This window comes from Oncorhynchus nerka, linkage group LG3 (assembly GCF_034236695.1).
Source record: "Oncorhynchus nerka isolate Pitt River linkage group LG3, Oner_Uvic_2.0, whole genome shotgun sequence".
NCBI classification, from domain to species: Eukaryota; Metazoa; Chordata; class Actinopteri; order Salmoniformes; family Salmonidae; genus Oncorhynchus; species Oncorhynchus nerka.
The window spans coordinates 33,070,573-33,086,059 of record NC_088398.1 but is presented as its reverse complement, the minus strand read 5'-3'; positions in this window follow the sequence as shown (position 1 = coordinate 33,086,059).

Sequence of the window (15,487 nt, the reverse complement as noted above, 5' to 3'; positions counted from 1 at the left end):
GATATTTTCTTCTGTAGAATATGTAAGGGTTAATCAACAAGCGGCTATGTGTTCTATTGAAAATAATGAATGACGATGTGGAAGGTGTGTTCCCCGACAGCGGAGTGGAACTGACCTTCTGCAGAGTTGCATTAAGCAAAGAGCCCCAAGTTGATTATCCTGGCTATAATTTAACACATTTGCCACTGGGTAAATATGTGTTCAACATCCACTGAAGTAGCTAGCAAGTTTACTAGATAGTAGTTGCCGTGGTAACCAAACAAAAACAGACTTGCCAGTTTAGCTAACCAAACCATCAGTCCTAGCTTGCTATTATGAAAATTGAATTCAACAATACCAATACTGTTTTCAATTAGACTTTTGCTTTCAAAAGAACGTCAAAGAAAACATGTTAACATGAACTATAGCCATTTAATTATGCCGTGCAAATATACAGTGCGTTACCTGGAAATAATGCCCGCTCTAGAATGCCCTTCAAGCCAATCAGAAAGGAGTATTCAATGCCATGGTATATGATTACCCTTTCTGTGATATAATATAATTTTTGCCTTGCTTATCCTCGTGCACTCTCTCACTCTCTCTCTCTCGTGGCATTCATGGATTCCTAGCATGATCTGTGTTATGGCAAGGTGTTAATTGGCTTGGCCTTGTGTGTGTGTGTGTGTGTGTGTGTGTGTGTGTGTGTGTGTGTGTGTGTGTGTGTGTGTGTGTGTATCCCCTCTGTTCCTGACATGTTTTATGTGCCTCCCTGTCCCTCTGCTCTGGGTCTGTATCCCTGTCTCTCATATACCTAACACATGTCCCACTCTGATCCAGTGTCCCTCTCCTCGACACAGTGTGTCCTAGAATATCCCTCTACCCACAGTACAGTGTATGTGTCAATTGTGCTGCTATACTGCGTCCCTCACCTCTGTGTGTGTTACATGTACCCATGCTTAGAGTGTGTCATGTTCACTGAATCCCTTACCCTGTGTGTGTGTGTGTGTGTGTGTGTGTGTGTGTGTGTGTGTGTGTGTGTGTGTGTGTGTGTGTGTGTGTGTGTGTGTGTGTGTGTGTGTGTGTGTGTGTGTGTGTGTGTGTGTGTGTGTGTGTGTGTGTACGTGCATCTATCCGTGTGTTTTACTGTCCCTTGAGTCCTTGCCTGTGTGTGTTCAGTTGTAGTTTTGTTTTGATTGGCGGAGTGCACTGTGTGTTGTCATTACTCCATGGATGGAACCTTGTGTGTGTGTGTGTGTGTGTGTGTGTGTGTGTGTGTGTGTGTGTGTGTGTGTGTGTGTGTGTGTGTGTGTGTGTGTGTGTGTGTGTGTGTGTGTGTGTGTGTGTGTGTGTGTGTGTGTGTGTGTGTGTGTGTGTGTGTGTGTGTGTGTCTGTGTGTGTGTGTGTGTGATTCCATGGCCAGTATGTGTGTTTGTTGTACCGCGGGGTGCTGAGTAAGCGGGATGCCATGCTGAGTGGGCACATGCTGTAGAAAGTGCCAAAGGACAGGACACTAGCGCTACCCTTCTCCACTCTTTTTCTCTCTCGCCACTATGAGTTTCTTCATGGTACCCGAACCAAAAACTGATTTAATGAATGTCATCATAGAATTCTCGGCCACCAGAAATGACTCAGCACCTATCCTCTTTCTAAAGAACAAATTCAAGTGTATGGTATAAGTATATTAATATGTATATATCAATAGTATCCATATCCGTCAGGCCCAGAGATATGAGTAACACATGCTAACAACATGGCCCCACTCTGCTCTGGGACAAGCAGTTTCTTGATTTTCATTTCATCCAAAATATATATTCATTGATGCTTTTTGATACATGTAGTTTCAAAACAATAGTTAGTTTAGAGATGTTAAATCTAGTGTTTTATTATAATCTGGTTTAACCTACATTATGTTAGTGACTATTGTACTTACCTATCACAAAATAAATGTTTTTCTAGAAATAAAAAAGCTTTTCAGTATTTCCAAAGCCTTTCTGTGATTTACATTATGAACGAGGTAAAATATTATTTTGGCTTTTAAAAAACATGATCTCTTCTCTCTTTTCAAAGATTTCCTTTTTGATCCTTTCAAATGTCACGCTACTATTAGGTAACCTATGTCTGGACACTTCTTCAATCGGCACTACAGTACTTTAGAAATAATATCCATGTAACACTTGAGCTGCTTTCTTTCTTCGAGCATGTGTTTCTTTCAGGGGCAACGTTTTTCAGATGTCTCTTGAATGTTTAATTTTCCCTTTTTGATTCTCTATCAATTAGTGGGCCATTTACTTCAGTCTATCAAATGCTTTCAAGTGGCACAGACGGCCACCCAAGTATCAACTCTTCATTTAGTTCCTGAATAATGAGGACTGGCCCATCCGTGTGTCCAATGGTGTGGGAGGGTGAAAGAGATCTATTATAATGACATGCTTGGCTAGCTCTGAGGGAACTGTGCACTCTGTAGAAAGGGCTTTTACTCCCATTTACCTGAAGCCCGCTTGCTCAGCAGACTAATAAGGGCTCTATTCAATCCACATTGCGTAAATTCAGCTTTATAGCGTGATTGAAATGTAAAGGCAATGTTCCCTCTTTAGCAGAGACTGCATTCAAGGTAAGTACTGCTTATGTCGACTCAATCGGAAATTACCTTTACATTTATATTGCGGAATCTGTAACACTTCAGCTTTACAGATTGATTAGAGCCCTGAGAAACAACGTTTTAGGAGTACAGTTGGGTTTTATAGAGGACTAAAGAGAGAAATGTAGGAGTACTTTGTGTGTGTGCACAGACTAGTGTCATGGTTGAAATGTGAAATAAAAGATGAGAAAATAAATGATAATAGTGCAACCAGGAGATAACGTCATAGGATGCGCTTAAATCTTCATTTCCCCTTTATCATATATTGATTCATATGCAAGCAAAACCGGGCTAGTTATTTCTGAAAACTAAGGGCTCTATTCAATCCATTTTGTTAAAGCATTACAGACTGAGCGATAGAAATGTAAAGGTCATTTCCGATTGAGCCGACATATGCAGAGTTGACCGTGAATTGACTTTTAATTTGAATTGGACATTAGTGTTGAATTTCCACGACACGGACAGAATAGAGCCCTGGGATTAGCACATGTTTAGTTTTCACATGAATATAATGTTTTGTAGTTTTATTAATCATCGTTTCTCTAACATGTATTTATTAATAGAGAAAATGCACAGTAACTAACATCTTAAAATATTAAATAACTAACACGTTAAAGAATGAATTAGTTACAATAGGCCTAACAAAATGTCTAATTTTCATCTGTAGTCTTTGGACAGGCTAAAAACCAATACAAATACTACAAATAAAACAAAATTAGCCCAAGTGACACAGTGCCATACTGACTGATGTATTACTACAAAACAACAAGAAGGACCAAAGGCTGTATAACAGTCAAACACAGCGTGAGAAACTAACTAAATATTTTAAATGTACTTGGTCATAGAATTTATTTATTTGCCACATTTTTTAAGTATGTATCGCAGTAGTAAGGAAAGAAAGAAAAACAAATGAGTCTCTAACTGAAAATGGGTTCGAATTTTAGATTAAATCCACTTAGCCTTAAAGGCTTTGAAACGTCTCCTCTCAAAACAGATGTTGTATGACTGAAATCAACAGTATCAAATCAATACATTAAAATGTTGATATGCTGCACCATTTTGTTGAAGTTTTTTTCAGGATGATACTATGATTATTGCTGTTCGTCGTGATAAGTACAAAAATAATTAAACTAATGATGTGTTGTTTTTAAACACTGAATTGAACTATTTTAGTGCACATCATTGTTTACTAAGTATTGTAAGGAGTAGGCCTACTATTTGTTCATTAATTAGGAACGTAACTATTGAATTACAGTCATCAATTAATTTTTGGAATCCTTAGTCAACATTGATATCAAATCAAAGTTTATTTGTCACGTGCGCAGAATAAAACAGGTGTAGACCTTACAGTGAAATGCTTACTTACAGGCTCTAACCAATAGTGCAAAAAAAGGTATATGATATACATTACCACAAAAGTTTAGATGGGCTTAATTTGGATGCTTGGGTTTTACTTTGCTACAACAGCTACAACAGCTTGAATCTCTTTGATGTACTGAAACTGGATATCAACGAAAATATGGAACACTCTCTCTGTGTGGTCACTGTGGTTTTGAGGTTAACTTGTAGAGCTCTTCTACATAGACTTCAAACACGGCCTGAATCCATAAGGAGCCGAGTAAAATAAATAAACAGATAAATATAGGTTGTATTTACAATGGTGGGTGTGCTCCACTGGCTGCACTTTTCTTCTCTCTCTCTCTCTCTCTCTCTCTCTCTCTCTCTCTCTCTCCCTCTACTCTCCCTCTACTCTCTCTCTCGCTCTCTCTCTATGACCCCCCTTTCTTTTTCTCCCTTTGAGTGATGGAGGACCATTTGAAGAGAGGCGCCTTGCTCTCCGTGACCTGTGCTTGTCAGTGTTAATTGTATGGGTTTAATTACAAAAACACATTGACCACGTTGAAAGGACTCTAAGTTAAATCCTTCCCCTTCAGACCAAACATCTGGGATTTATACCAGGGCAGGGCCATAGACAGCAAGATGAAGGGCTGGACGGACGGACAGACGGATGGACAGGCAGCCATGCGGGCAGGCGGGCAGACAGACAGACAGACAGAGACATTCAGGGGTCAGTTTCATCTATTTGTTAGAGATCAGACAGTAGCTGTAATGTTATGTTCTGTCATGTCCTGTATTAATAATTTCAGTAAAAAAAGATGAATTGTACAAAATGTAATTGATCTCAAAATAATTGTTTTATGAAACAATGACTATCGAAGACATGTTTTCTGTCCTCTCAAAACACCAGTTTTCATTCATTAAAGACTTTAGTTCAGGCACAGCAAAATGTTAGCAAGAAAATGTAGAATTCTGTGAATTTTAGGCCTTTTGTCATGTCCTGACCTTAGTTCCTTTTTTATGTCTCTATTTTAGTTTGGTCAGGGCGTGAGTTTGGGGTGGGCATTCTATATGTTGTGCTATGTTTTTGTATTTCTGTGTTTGGCCTGGTTTGGTTCCCAATAAGAGGCATCTGTTTATCGTTGTCTTTGATTGAGAACCATACTTAGGCAGCCTGTTTTCCCACTATGGGTTGTGGGTAGTTGTTTTCTGTTTTGTGTTGCTGCACCTTACAGGACTGTTTCATTTCACTCTCTTTGTTATTTTGTTTAGTGTTTCTGTTCTAATAAATATAACATGAACACTTACCACGCTGCACATTGGTCCGATCCATCCTATTCTTCATCAAAAGAGGAAGAAAACCATTACACCTTTGTTAAAAGCAGACTGAGTGAAGATACTTTTTTAAAGAAAGATTTGTCAAGATTCAAATTTCAGTCTTGAATGTTATGTGAAAAGGGAAACGTCCCAGAATTAAAATTACTACACTCCAGCAACCCAAAGGTTTTGAGGGTCTAGGTTAACCCAACTTCAAGTTACATGCTTTGTCTCTAGTGCTCCACCCACTTAAGAAATGGTTTGATCAAGATAAATGTCTTCCTTGGTTTGAAATATAGGAAAATATACACTGAAATATTTACTATTCTCTTCCTTATCTCCTAAGTTTTGCTGTTCTCAGTTTGGACCAATCATCGGCCACTCAATACGGACCTGGCAACAAATTGAAAAACTTGGTAATTGGGAAGTGCAATAGCCCATACACATAAACACCAATATTTATAAATAACTCCTTACTTTTGGGAGGAAACCCTATCATTTTTAAACAATGGTCTGAACAAGGAATTCATACACTTTTGGAAATAATGATTAATGAAGGTTTATTATCCTTTCATGACCCCCCCAAAAATGTGTATGATTTAGTTAGTTGGTCTTTGTTTGTTTTTTCCAGATAAGAACCGCTATGAGAACGTATGAGTCCTATGGAGTCAACCACTCCCATTTCAGCCACTCATTGAGTTTTTAGGTAGCCAGAACACAAGTGGAGGTTTTCTATCCAATCTATATTGAAAAACTACCTATAAGCTCTACATAAACCAATGGGAATAGTTACAGTATGGAAATCAGATTGAAAAGACTACAAACAAAATACAGATTGGAAAAGAACAATATCCCAGTGTCTTCCCGAAATTTAAATCATCATCCAATACACTACAAATTAATTCAGAGAGTATATTTGACTCTGTGGAAACGCTGCCCATTTGAACTTGCTCTTATTCCAAATTGTCTGTTGTGTTCTCAAATAAATATTGGAACTTACGTGCAAATGATGTGGGACTGCCCCAGTGTGAAGACCTTTTAATCACAGGTTGCCAGTTCTCTACCGAGCACAGTTGGTGTTCCCATTCCCTATCTCCCCAATATATTATTGTTTAACAATGACTCTTCACTGACTCTCACAGGATCCCAGAAATGAGTGTGGTTGTCTGGCCTGACTGTGACAAAAAGGATGTTAGTGACCAGATGGAAGCCTCCACATAACTTAGCATAATTCAATGGATACAAAACTTCCTTGATGATGTCCTTTCACTAGAGCTCTCCATAGCTCTTGTGAATAGCTCCAAATAAATAACATTAGATACATTCAATAGAGCAGTCGAAAATGTCAAAAGATAATGTAATGTAATCATGTTTGAATTCATCCATTGTATTTTGAATATCTGTATCGAATATCGATATATGTGTCTCGGTCCCTTTACAAACATATGACGAGTTACCCACAATGTTTTTTTTTTATGCATAAATATGGCCGCACCATGAGCCTGTGGGGGGGGGGGATAGAAATGGGTCTCACCTACTGAGAAGGGGAAGTGAGAGGGGAGATGGTATAGTATAGACAAGACAAATAATGCTTTTTATGTTTCGTTTTTTGATTCTTTGTGTATTATTTGAATATTATTGCCTGTCTGTGATCTGAACCTCTCACAAAAAAAAAAATAAATAGTTGGTCACAAAAAAATAAGGATTTGTCATCTGATTGACAGGCTGTTGACAGCAGTATTGGGGTAGTATTTAGCAAGGTCTCGGGACCCCCGTGGCTAAAGTGAAATTCAGGTAGCATAAAGAGAGGGGCTGGGAGTTTGTAAAGCTGATGCAAAGGAAGGTATTTCATGTTGACATCTCATCGTTTGTCGTGTGATAGCTGATCACATTTTTGTTGAGTAGAAAAACAAAAGTGGACGCAAAGCCAACCCAGCAGCACAAAAGGGGTGACAGGGTCTCTGATTTCTGTGTGTGTGTGTGTGTGTGTGTGTGTGTGTGTGTGTGTGTGTGTGTGTGTGTGTGTGTGTGTGTGTGTGTGTGTGTGTGTGTGTAAATATATCTGTTATGAGACTATAGTTGTTTTATCTGTGTTTCACGTTTGTCAATTTTCTCTAGCCATTTTTATTTACTATCTATTCAAACTATATGTGTAAATGAACTAGCTCTTGTTTAGTTCTAGTTAATTCTTGTCAATGTATTTGAAAATGTTTTGGACTAGAAGTTGTATGCTTCTGCTCTATGCTGAGGGGAAAGACAGTCATTTAGAAAATTAGATTTAGATTCTGTTCTTCAATGCAAATTCACTGATTATGCTCATTTCCATGATTAGCTATCTTAGTAATTAAAACACAGCAAGTGAGACTTTAATTAAACATATTTTGAATTGTTTACGAAATTAGCTACTGTATTTGAACAGGGAAAAATACTATGGTTCTTTGGTTAGGAAGTCTGGGGTCAAGGAATTTGTTCTCTTTTCTTTTTTACTTAGTAATGTAAATGTGTTTGCCAATGTATCTGTAATGCAACACATTTTCAATGTTCATTGGCATCTTACATAATTGCGTTGCACTATTTCAAGCATGTTGTGTTTCCAAAATCAAATATTGTTAAGTGGAAATTAATTATACCACTCCAAATAATCTCATTCAGGGCAGGCTCCAGACATAAGCGACATAAGCGGTCCCTTAGGATCCCGGCCACTGTTTTTTGGAACTCAGTCGGGGTCTCAAATTATTGTTAAGCATTAGGATAGTAGAATGCACAAGTTAGTATAGTGGAAGTTAGAAATATCAGCTAACCATTTTTTTATTGGTAAGTTAGTTAGTCTAGCCAGTTATTTCAACTAGTAGTCATGGCCGAATACCCACCGTGCGACCTGATCTCCAGAGGGCACCTGTTGATTTTGTTAGTCACTCTCACTCAGATATCTTTAACATGGTATAAGTCATGGCAAAGTGGGTAGAATGGCAGGAAAAATGTATATTTGCCTCATGCCAAAATCCGTCAGTTATAAAATTGCTAAATGTTCTCTCCTCCCCATGGCACAATATGTAGAACAGCAGAAAACTTGCTTTAAAACTGCAAGATTTTCTCTTTGCCCCATGGCAAAAGTGTAGAAAGTAACATTTCAATTTCTCTCTCTGCTGTCAAGAGGGGGACCACTAAAATATTGTGCCAGCAAATCTTGCTTAGGCAAGAGCCAGCCCTGATCACATGTTGGTAATACTAATTAATAGAAATATATGATAAATTCAACCACTGATTATTTGTTTTGTAAAAATCTGTCTGTGTTTGCATTTCATCTGTGTTAGTTAACCTTTAAATATCAAGACGTATTCAAAACAAATTATACATAATACTTTCTGACCCACCTCACATTTATTCATGGTAATTCCTTTGATTTAAGTTGTTCAATCTCTTTCGCTCCCAGTTGCACCTTAGAGAGCTTTAAGGGATGGTGGTTTTATTGGGCAGCACTGCCCCTACAGGGACAATTGAAAAACTACAGCTCTTCAGGCTCTCAAACTGACTCAATATTCAACATTGCCAGTTTTTTGTCATGTTCAACAGCCCAATTCATTTTGGAAACTACTCAGCCAATTTTCATAAACACCTTTTATCCTTTTACACATGTGCAGACATGTTTATCCATGCAATGTATCATGTTATTATTTTTTGCATCCAAGTCAGAAAAGCCTATTTAATTATATACATTTACAAAAGGTATAACATAGGAGTACCAAAAAAATCTACAGTCAAATCACCAATACAGTCCTAAATAAACCATATAAGCAACTTTCATAGATCCTCACTCAAGTGAACTGATTATGTTGACATTTTTTTTCAGCGAGAGAAAGATAGATTGATGAAAAACGAATTAAAGTCATAGCTCCGAGGTCTAATTGCTTTTTCATGATCCAGCAATCCTGCAGAAAGAAAATGTGGGTGTAACAAAAAAAACAACAACACCCAATTAGAGTCTTTTCACTTTGTGCGTCAGACAGCAGGGTTCAGGGCTGATTGTCTCTCTACTGCTCTGCGCTCTGCGGCAGAAGGTGATACCAGGTTGGGTTAGACCCCCGTTACCCCTCCGAGCCTTCTGTTAAATTTGGCAGAAGAATACTGGGCTACTAGACCAAGAACAAAGAACCTGCTGATTTCTGTTTCCACCCATAGAACCAGAGAAAGAATCCTAGAGACCAGAGACATAATGCAATGGCTTCATTTAGATCTAATCTAAGAGAAACCATTGCTTTAGGCTACTCCCGAAATGAGTGAGTTTTAGAGCAGGCAGGAAGCTTGGATTGCTTCAAATGGTTGGGAAGTTCTTTAACGTGTTTCGTTAGCTCAATTCTTGTGTGTTTCCCCTCTATAGGCTACAGCAGATTCTGTGCATTAACTGGCCTATGAAGGCTTGACATGAGCTTCCTAGCCGAGGGTTTAGAGAGCTTAGCTATTATTTTCTATAACCTGGCGTACATGATGTGTACTCAGGATGGCCTGGTATTGCCTTTTCACGGGCTGTGCAGGTTCTAATGTCGCATGGACTTGTGGGAAAGCAGGTGAGAGTGAGAGAATGAGAGATAAAGGAAATGGTAGCTTAATTAGAATACAGCTCTAATCGCTATGTTTTCTGTGAATTTTGACTAATAACGAAAAAAAATTCAGCACATTGTAATGCCATATGCCGCTGCCACAGTTTCTCTGCCCAAGCCACCTCCTAGAAGTTCCGGGGAGAGAGGGAGAGAAGCAAGAAGACAACGGACAGAGAGAGATAAATAAGAAGGCTGGCGAGGGAGAGGAAAACACAGAGATAGAAAGAAAGAGAGAAAAGGGGGTCCAGAAAGAGACAGACAGACAGACTCGCGGGCGCACACACACACACACACACACACACACACACACACACACACACACACACACACACACACACACACACACACACACACACACACACACACACACACACACACATACACACACATAGAGGCCAGTCCAGCAGCATATATTGTATTTTTATTAACAGTGGTGGTCCCAGGCTCTCATGTGTCCGTCCATCTGTCCAGCCCGGCCCCTTTTCCAGCCCTGCCGACGCCCCCTCATGAGAGGACCACAGCTGTTACTGTAAAGCCCTGTCCAGAGAGGTGTGAGCACTCCCTCCTTCCCTCTCCCCCAATCTTCTATCCCTCTGTCCCAGCATACTTCTGTCCCTCGATCCCTCCACCCCTCTGCCCATCCATCCATCCCTTCATCCATGCCTCCCTTCCCACTCCACCCCTCCCGCCCTCTTCCAAAGGGATGAAACGAACCAGCGAGCCCAGCCTGCGCGTCTGCAATTTCAGACCTCTTTAGATCATTTTTCATGCTCACCCGAAATGAATAATGCACGCATTAGCTGGTGCCAGTTAATACATTTCCGTCTCACTGCACTATATTTTTCAATAAGGGGTGTTTTGTTTTGTTTTGCAAAACAGGCCTCAGAGGGTTCCTGCTGAAAATGACACCATCCCTCCCTTTTCTCCTGGCTCCGCCACTGCCACGCCACCAAAAATAAGAATATATAGATACAGTAACATCCAATCTATTTAATATTTTCAGTTTTTTACTACACAAGCTTTATGACTGTGATATAACATTTTTGCAAGTTAGCATATTAGGATTTTCTCTGCAGTTAGTAACGGATTTCATTTTTCTCAGCACCTTGGCAGTGTTATACATAATGAAAATCAATCTTGGGGATGATTCCAGTTCCAGACCGGGTAATAAGAGCCAAATTGGCAATGTACCAACATACTCTATGTCTATCAGATCATTGCAGCAGAGCCCTGGGTATCATCTGGACTTTACAAAGACTAGTGTCTTCTTTCTATGTCACTAAGGCATCAGCAAATGGTTATCTGAATAAAGAATTAATTAATCAGAATCTGGCCTCTCTGGATGTTTTATTGCCCATCTCTAATGATTAATCACCAGTAGTGGACACCCGAGATACCCAGGCGATCTAGGGTGGGTGGCTGGGATAGAGTGTGACAGCGAGCCCTACTGAAAACGTCACCACGTATGGACATAGCTGTCCCACCAATGGTCCAAACATTCAGTGACAGCAGCCTCCTGCACGTGACAGAGTGCATGGAGCAGACGGGGAGGCCTTCCAGTGACGAGGGGTGACAGGCGGGATCCCATCTCGAACATTCCCTCTCCAAATGCCACCCCGTGCCCTACTGGCCACATTGTCTGGTGATGCGGTTATAGTGCGTTTCCAGGGGGCTTGTCATGTAATGGGTTCTAGATGAAAGGGACAGGGAGGTTCCATCTTTCTGACGCGACCGTGGAGGGAAAGGAAGGAAGAGGTGGAAGGCGGCGAGGGATGGATGGATGGAGAGATGGATGGAGAGATGTAGCTGCATGGGGTGGAAGGGATAGAGGAGCAGAGGAAAATAATTTGCGGAAGGTTAGATAGAAGGGATGGAGGGATGGAAGGATGTTGAGGTGGACGGAGGAGTTTGACAAGCTGTTACCTATAATAAAGCCTGTCAGTCTAATGATCACACAGTGATCCTGACTCTTGAAATGTAGGATGGCAGAGATACCGTTGGTCGAATTGTACACCTTGACGGTGTTTTACATCAATTAGACAGAGGAGACAGAAGTGTCAATCAGAGCCCATAAAGATTGTTGTGGTTTGGATGACGAGGGGGATGGAAGGGGTGAGAGGAGGCACCACACACTGATCACATCCTGTCAGATTAATTTGACGTTTGTCAGAAGACCACTATCAGATGAGGGGGGTACTGGGGGGGGGGGGGGGTCAAATGAACACACAAACATGATGCTAGAGATATGTACAGTATGTGGTCAACACGCATATAATAGGTCCAACTCCTATCTTAAGATCTGCACTCATAATTTGAATTTAGTGCTTCTTTGACATCATGGCATGAAATCTGCACATCTCAAGACAGCACATCTCATTAAGGCTAAGTTTTGAGAAAATACATTTAGGGCCAGTTTCTCACATGAAGTGTATACCTCAGGCCCTTATGTATCAAGCATGTGATGATCTAGGATCAGGTTCTCCCTGTCCATGTAATGTTATTCATTGAAAAGGATAAACTGATCCCAAGTCAGCACTCCTACTTTGAGAGGTTTGACACACACGGCACCTGGACTAATACTTAAGCCCTTAAAATGGACATTTTCAATTAAACATGATTTTTTGTACACCGCTAGGCTTAATGTGTGTCCGGAAAATCGGATATTGGTGTAGGATTAATTTACTATATCAGCAGAGCAATCAATTGCAAAGAATCTGTCTTCGTTTTCAACTTCAGTGTCTGAAATTGTGCCTTTAACATGGCCTGTTCAGTGATTTAATGGCTAGGCAGCCACCATGCCCTAATTCTTGGAGTTGGTGTATCTTGGGCCCCCAAGCTGGGACATTAATTGATGCCACTTCAACCCAGTGTGGGGCACCCCAGTTCAAAGCCCTCACTCTCCTCGTGGTCCCTCATAGTCATCTCTGGTGCAGAGAAACACACTCAACCTCCTGTATCCCCATCAGTGCCTGTTTTTAATCTTTGAGAAAATATCTGACTGGGGCTGAGATTCAATCTGATTGCGGGTTATAGGCATTGTGGTTTTAAAGGCAATCTCCCCACGTTTGTGGAGATCCAATTCACAGTAAACGCTGTATATGTCGGCTCAATCGGAAATTGCCTTTAAAAGATACAACGCCTATATCCTGACCTGACTTTATGTGTTGCCTTTTCTCATAGGTGGTTGTGTATGCATTTGAAGATGAAAAATAGATAGCACACCCAGTGAAGTTCAATTACACCCTGGGTAAGTTCAAATTAATATTATGCGGTTGGGGAATTTAGAAATGTATGACTTTATTTTTCGACTTAAAGACAAAAGGGAATACATTGATGAATAAGGATGAGAAAGGAGGTTATATACAAAATACATTTAGGGCTCTATTCAATCTGATCCCTGTAGCGTTAAAGATTGCACGATAGAAATGTAATGGTAATTTCAACAATTGTTTACAGACAGATTATTTCACTTAGAATTCACTGTATCACAATTCCAGTGGGTCAGAAGTTGACATACACTAAGTTGACTGTGCCTTTAAACAGCTTGGAAAATTCCAGAAAATGATGTCATGGCTTTAGAAGCTTCTGATAGGCTAATTGACATAATTTGAGTCAATTGGAGGTGTACCTGTGGATGTATTTCAAGGCATACCTTCCAACTCAGTGCTTCTTTGCTTGACATCATGGGAAAATCAAAATAAATCAGCCAAGACCTCAGATTTGTTTTTTGTTAACTTCCACAAGTTTGGCAATTTCCAAATGCCTGAAGGTACCATGTTCATCTGTACAAACAGTAGTACCCAAGTAAAAACACCATGGAACCACACTGCCGTCATACTGCTCAGGAAGGAGACGCGTTCTGTCTCTTAGAGATGAACGTACTTTGGTGCGAAAAGTGCAAATCGATCCCAGAAAAACAGCAAAGGAACTTGTGAAGATGCTGGAGGAAACCGGTACAAAAGTATCTATAACCACAGTAAAACAAGTCCTATATCGACTTAACCTGAAAGGCTGTTCAGGAAGGAAGAAGCCACTGTTTCAAAACCTCCATCAAAAAGACAGACTACGGTTTGCAACTCCACATTGGGAGAAAGATCACATTTTTTCGAGAAATGTCCTCTGGACTGATGAAACAGAAATAGAACTGTTTGGCCATAATGACCATCGTTATGTTTGGAGGAAATGGGGGAAGCCTTGCAAGCCGAAGAACACCATACCAACTGTGAAGATTGGGGGTGGCAGCATCATGTTGTGGGGGTGCTTTACTGCAGGAGGGACTGGTGCACTTCACAAACTAGATGGCATCATGAGGAAGGGAATTATTCGATATATTGAAGCAACATCTCAAGACATCAGTCAGGAAGTTAAAGCTTGGTTGCAAATGGGTCTTCCAAATGGACAATGACCCCAGGCATACTTCCAAAGTTTTGGAAACATGGCATAAGGACAACAAAGTCAAGGTATTGGAGTGGCCATCACAAAGCCCTGACCTCAATCCTACAGAAAATTTGTGGGCAGAACTGAAAAAGCAGGCCTACAAACCTGCCTCAGTTACAGCAGCTCTGTTTGGAAAAATGGGCCAAATTCACCCAACTTATTGTGGGAAGCTTGTGGAAGGCTAACTGAAACATTTGACCCAAGTTAAGCAATTTAAAGGCAATGCTACCAAATACGAATTGAGTGTGTAAACTTTTGACCAACTGGGAATGTGATGAAAGAAATAAAGGCTGAAATAAATCATTATCTCTACCGTTATTCTGACAATTCACATTCTTAAAATAAAGTGGTGATCTTAACTTGTAACGGCTGTTGGTGGAAGAAGGTGAGGACCAAGGTGCAGCGTGGTACATGTTCATTATTATTTATTAGAACAGAATGCTGAATGACAAAACAACAACCAAAACAGTTCCGTCTGGTACAGACACAAAACCCATGTGGGCAAGAGCTACCTAAATATGGTTCTCAATCTGAGACAACGACAGACAGCTGTCCCTGATTGAGAACCATACCCGGCCAAAAACAAAGAAATACAAGACCATAGAAAAAAGAACATAGAATGCCTACCATAGTCACACCCTGGCCTAACCAAAATAGATAATAAAAAGCCTCTCTATGGCCAGGGCGTGACATAACTGACCTAAGACAGGGGATTTTTCCTAGGATTAAATGTCAGGAAATGTGAAAAGGGAGTTTAAATGTATTTGGCTAAGGTGTATGTAAACTTCCGACTTCAACTGTAGCCCTATAGAATTCTAGACCAATACACTGACTTTTTTAATGAATTTAGTGTAATCAAGTCTAATCGAGTTACATTTTGCATTAATAATAGCAGTATTTAATTCATTGTGTCAGGGTGATTTAGCAGATAAATATGAAGTGAAGTGAAAACCACACTGTAAAAAAATAAGTATTCATAAAGCACCGGTAGGTAACCCATCTTTTGAATGTAAGGAGATTACAGTATTAATCCAAATGTTTGCTCCTTACTGATGAGTTTGGTGTATGTGATATCCAGCCAGCCAGAAGAATATGGATTAACATCCACCTTCAGGCCTAGGATGAGATAAAAAAGGATGAGACAGATTGTGTCCTAAGAGAGACCTGACTGTTCCAAACA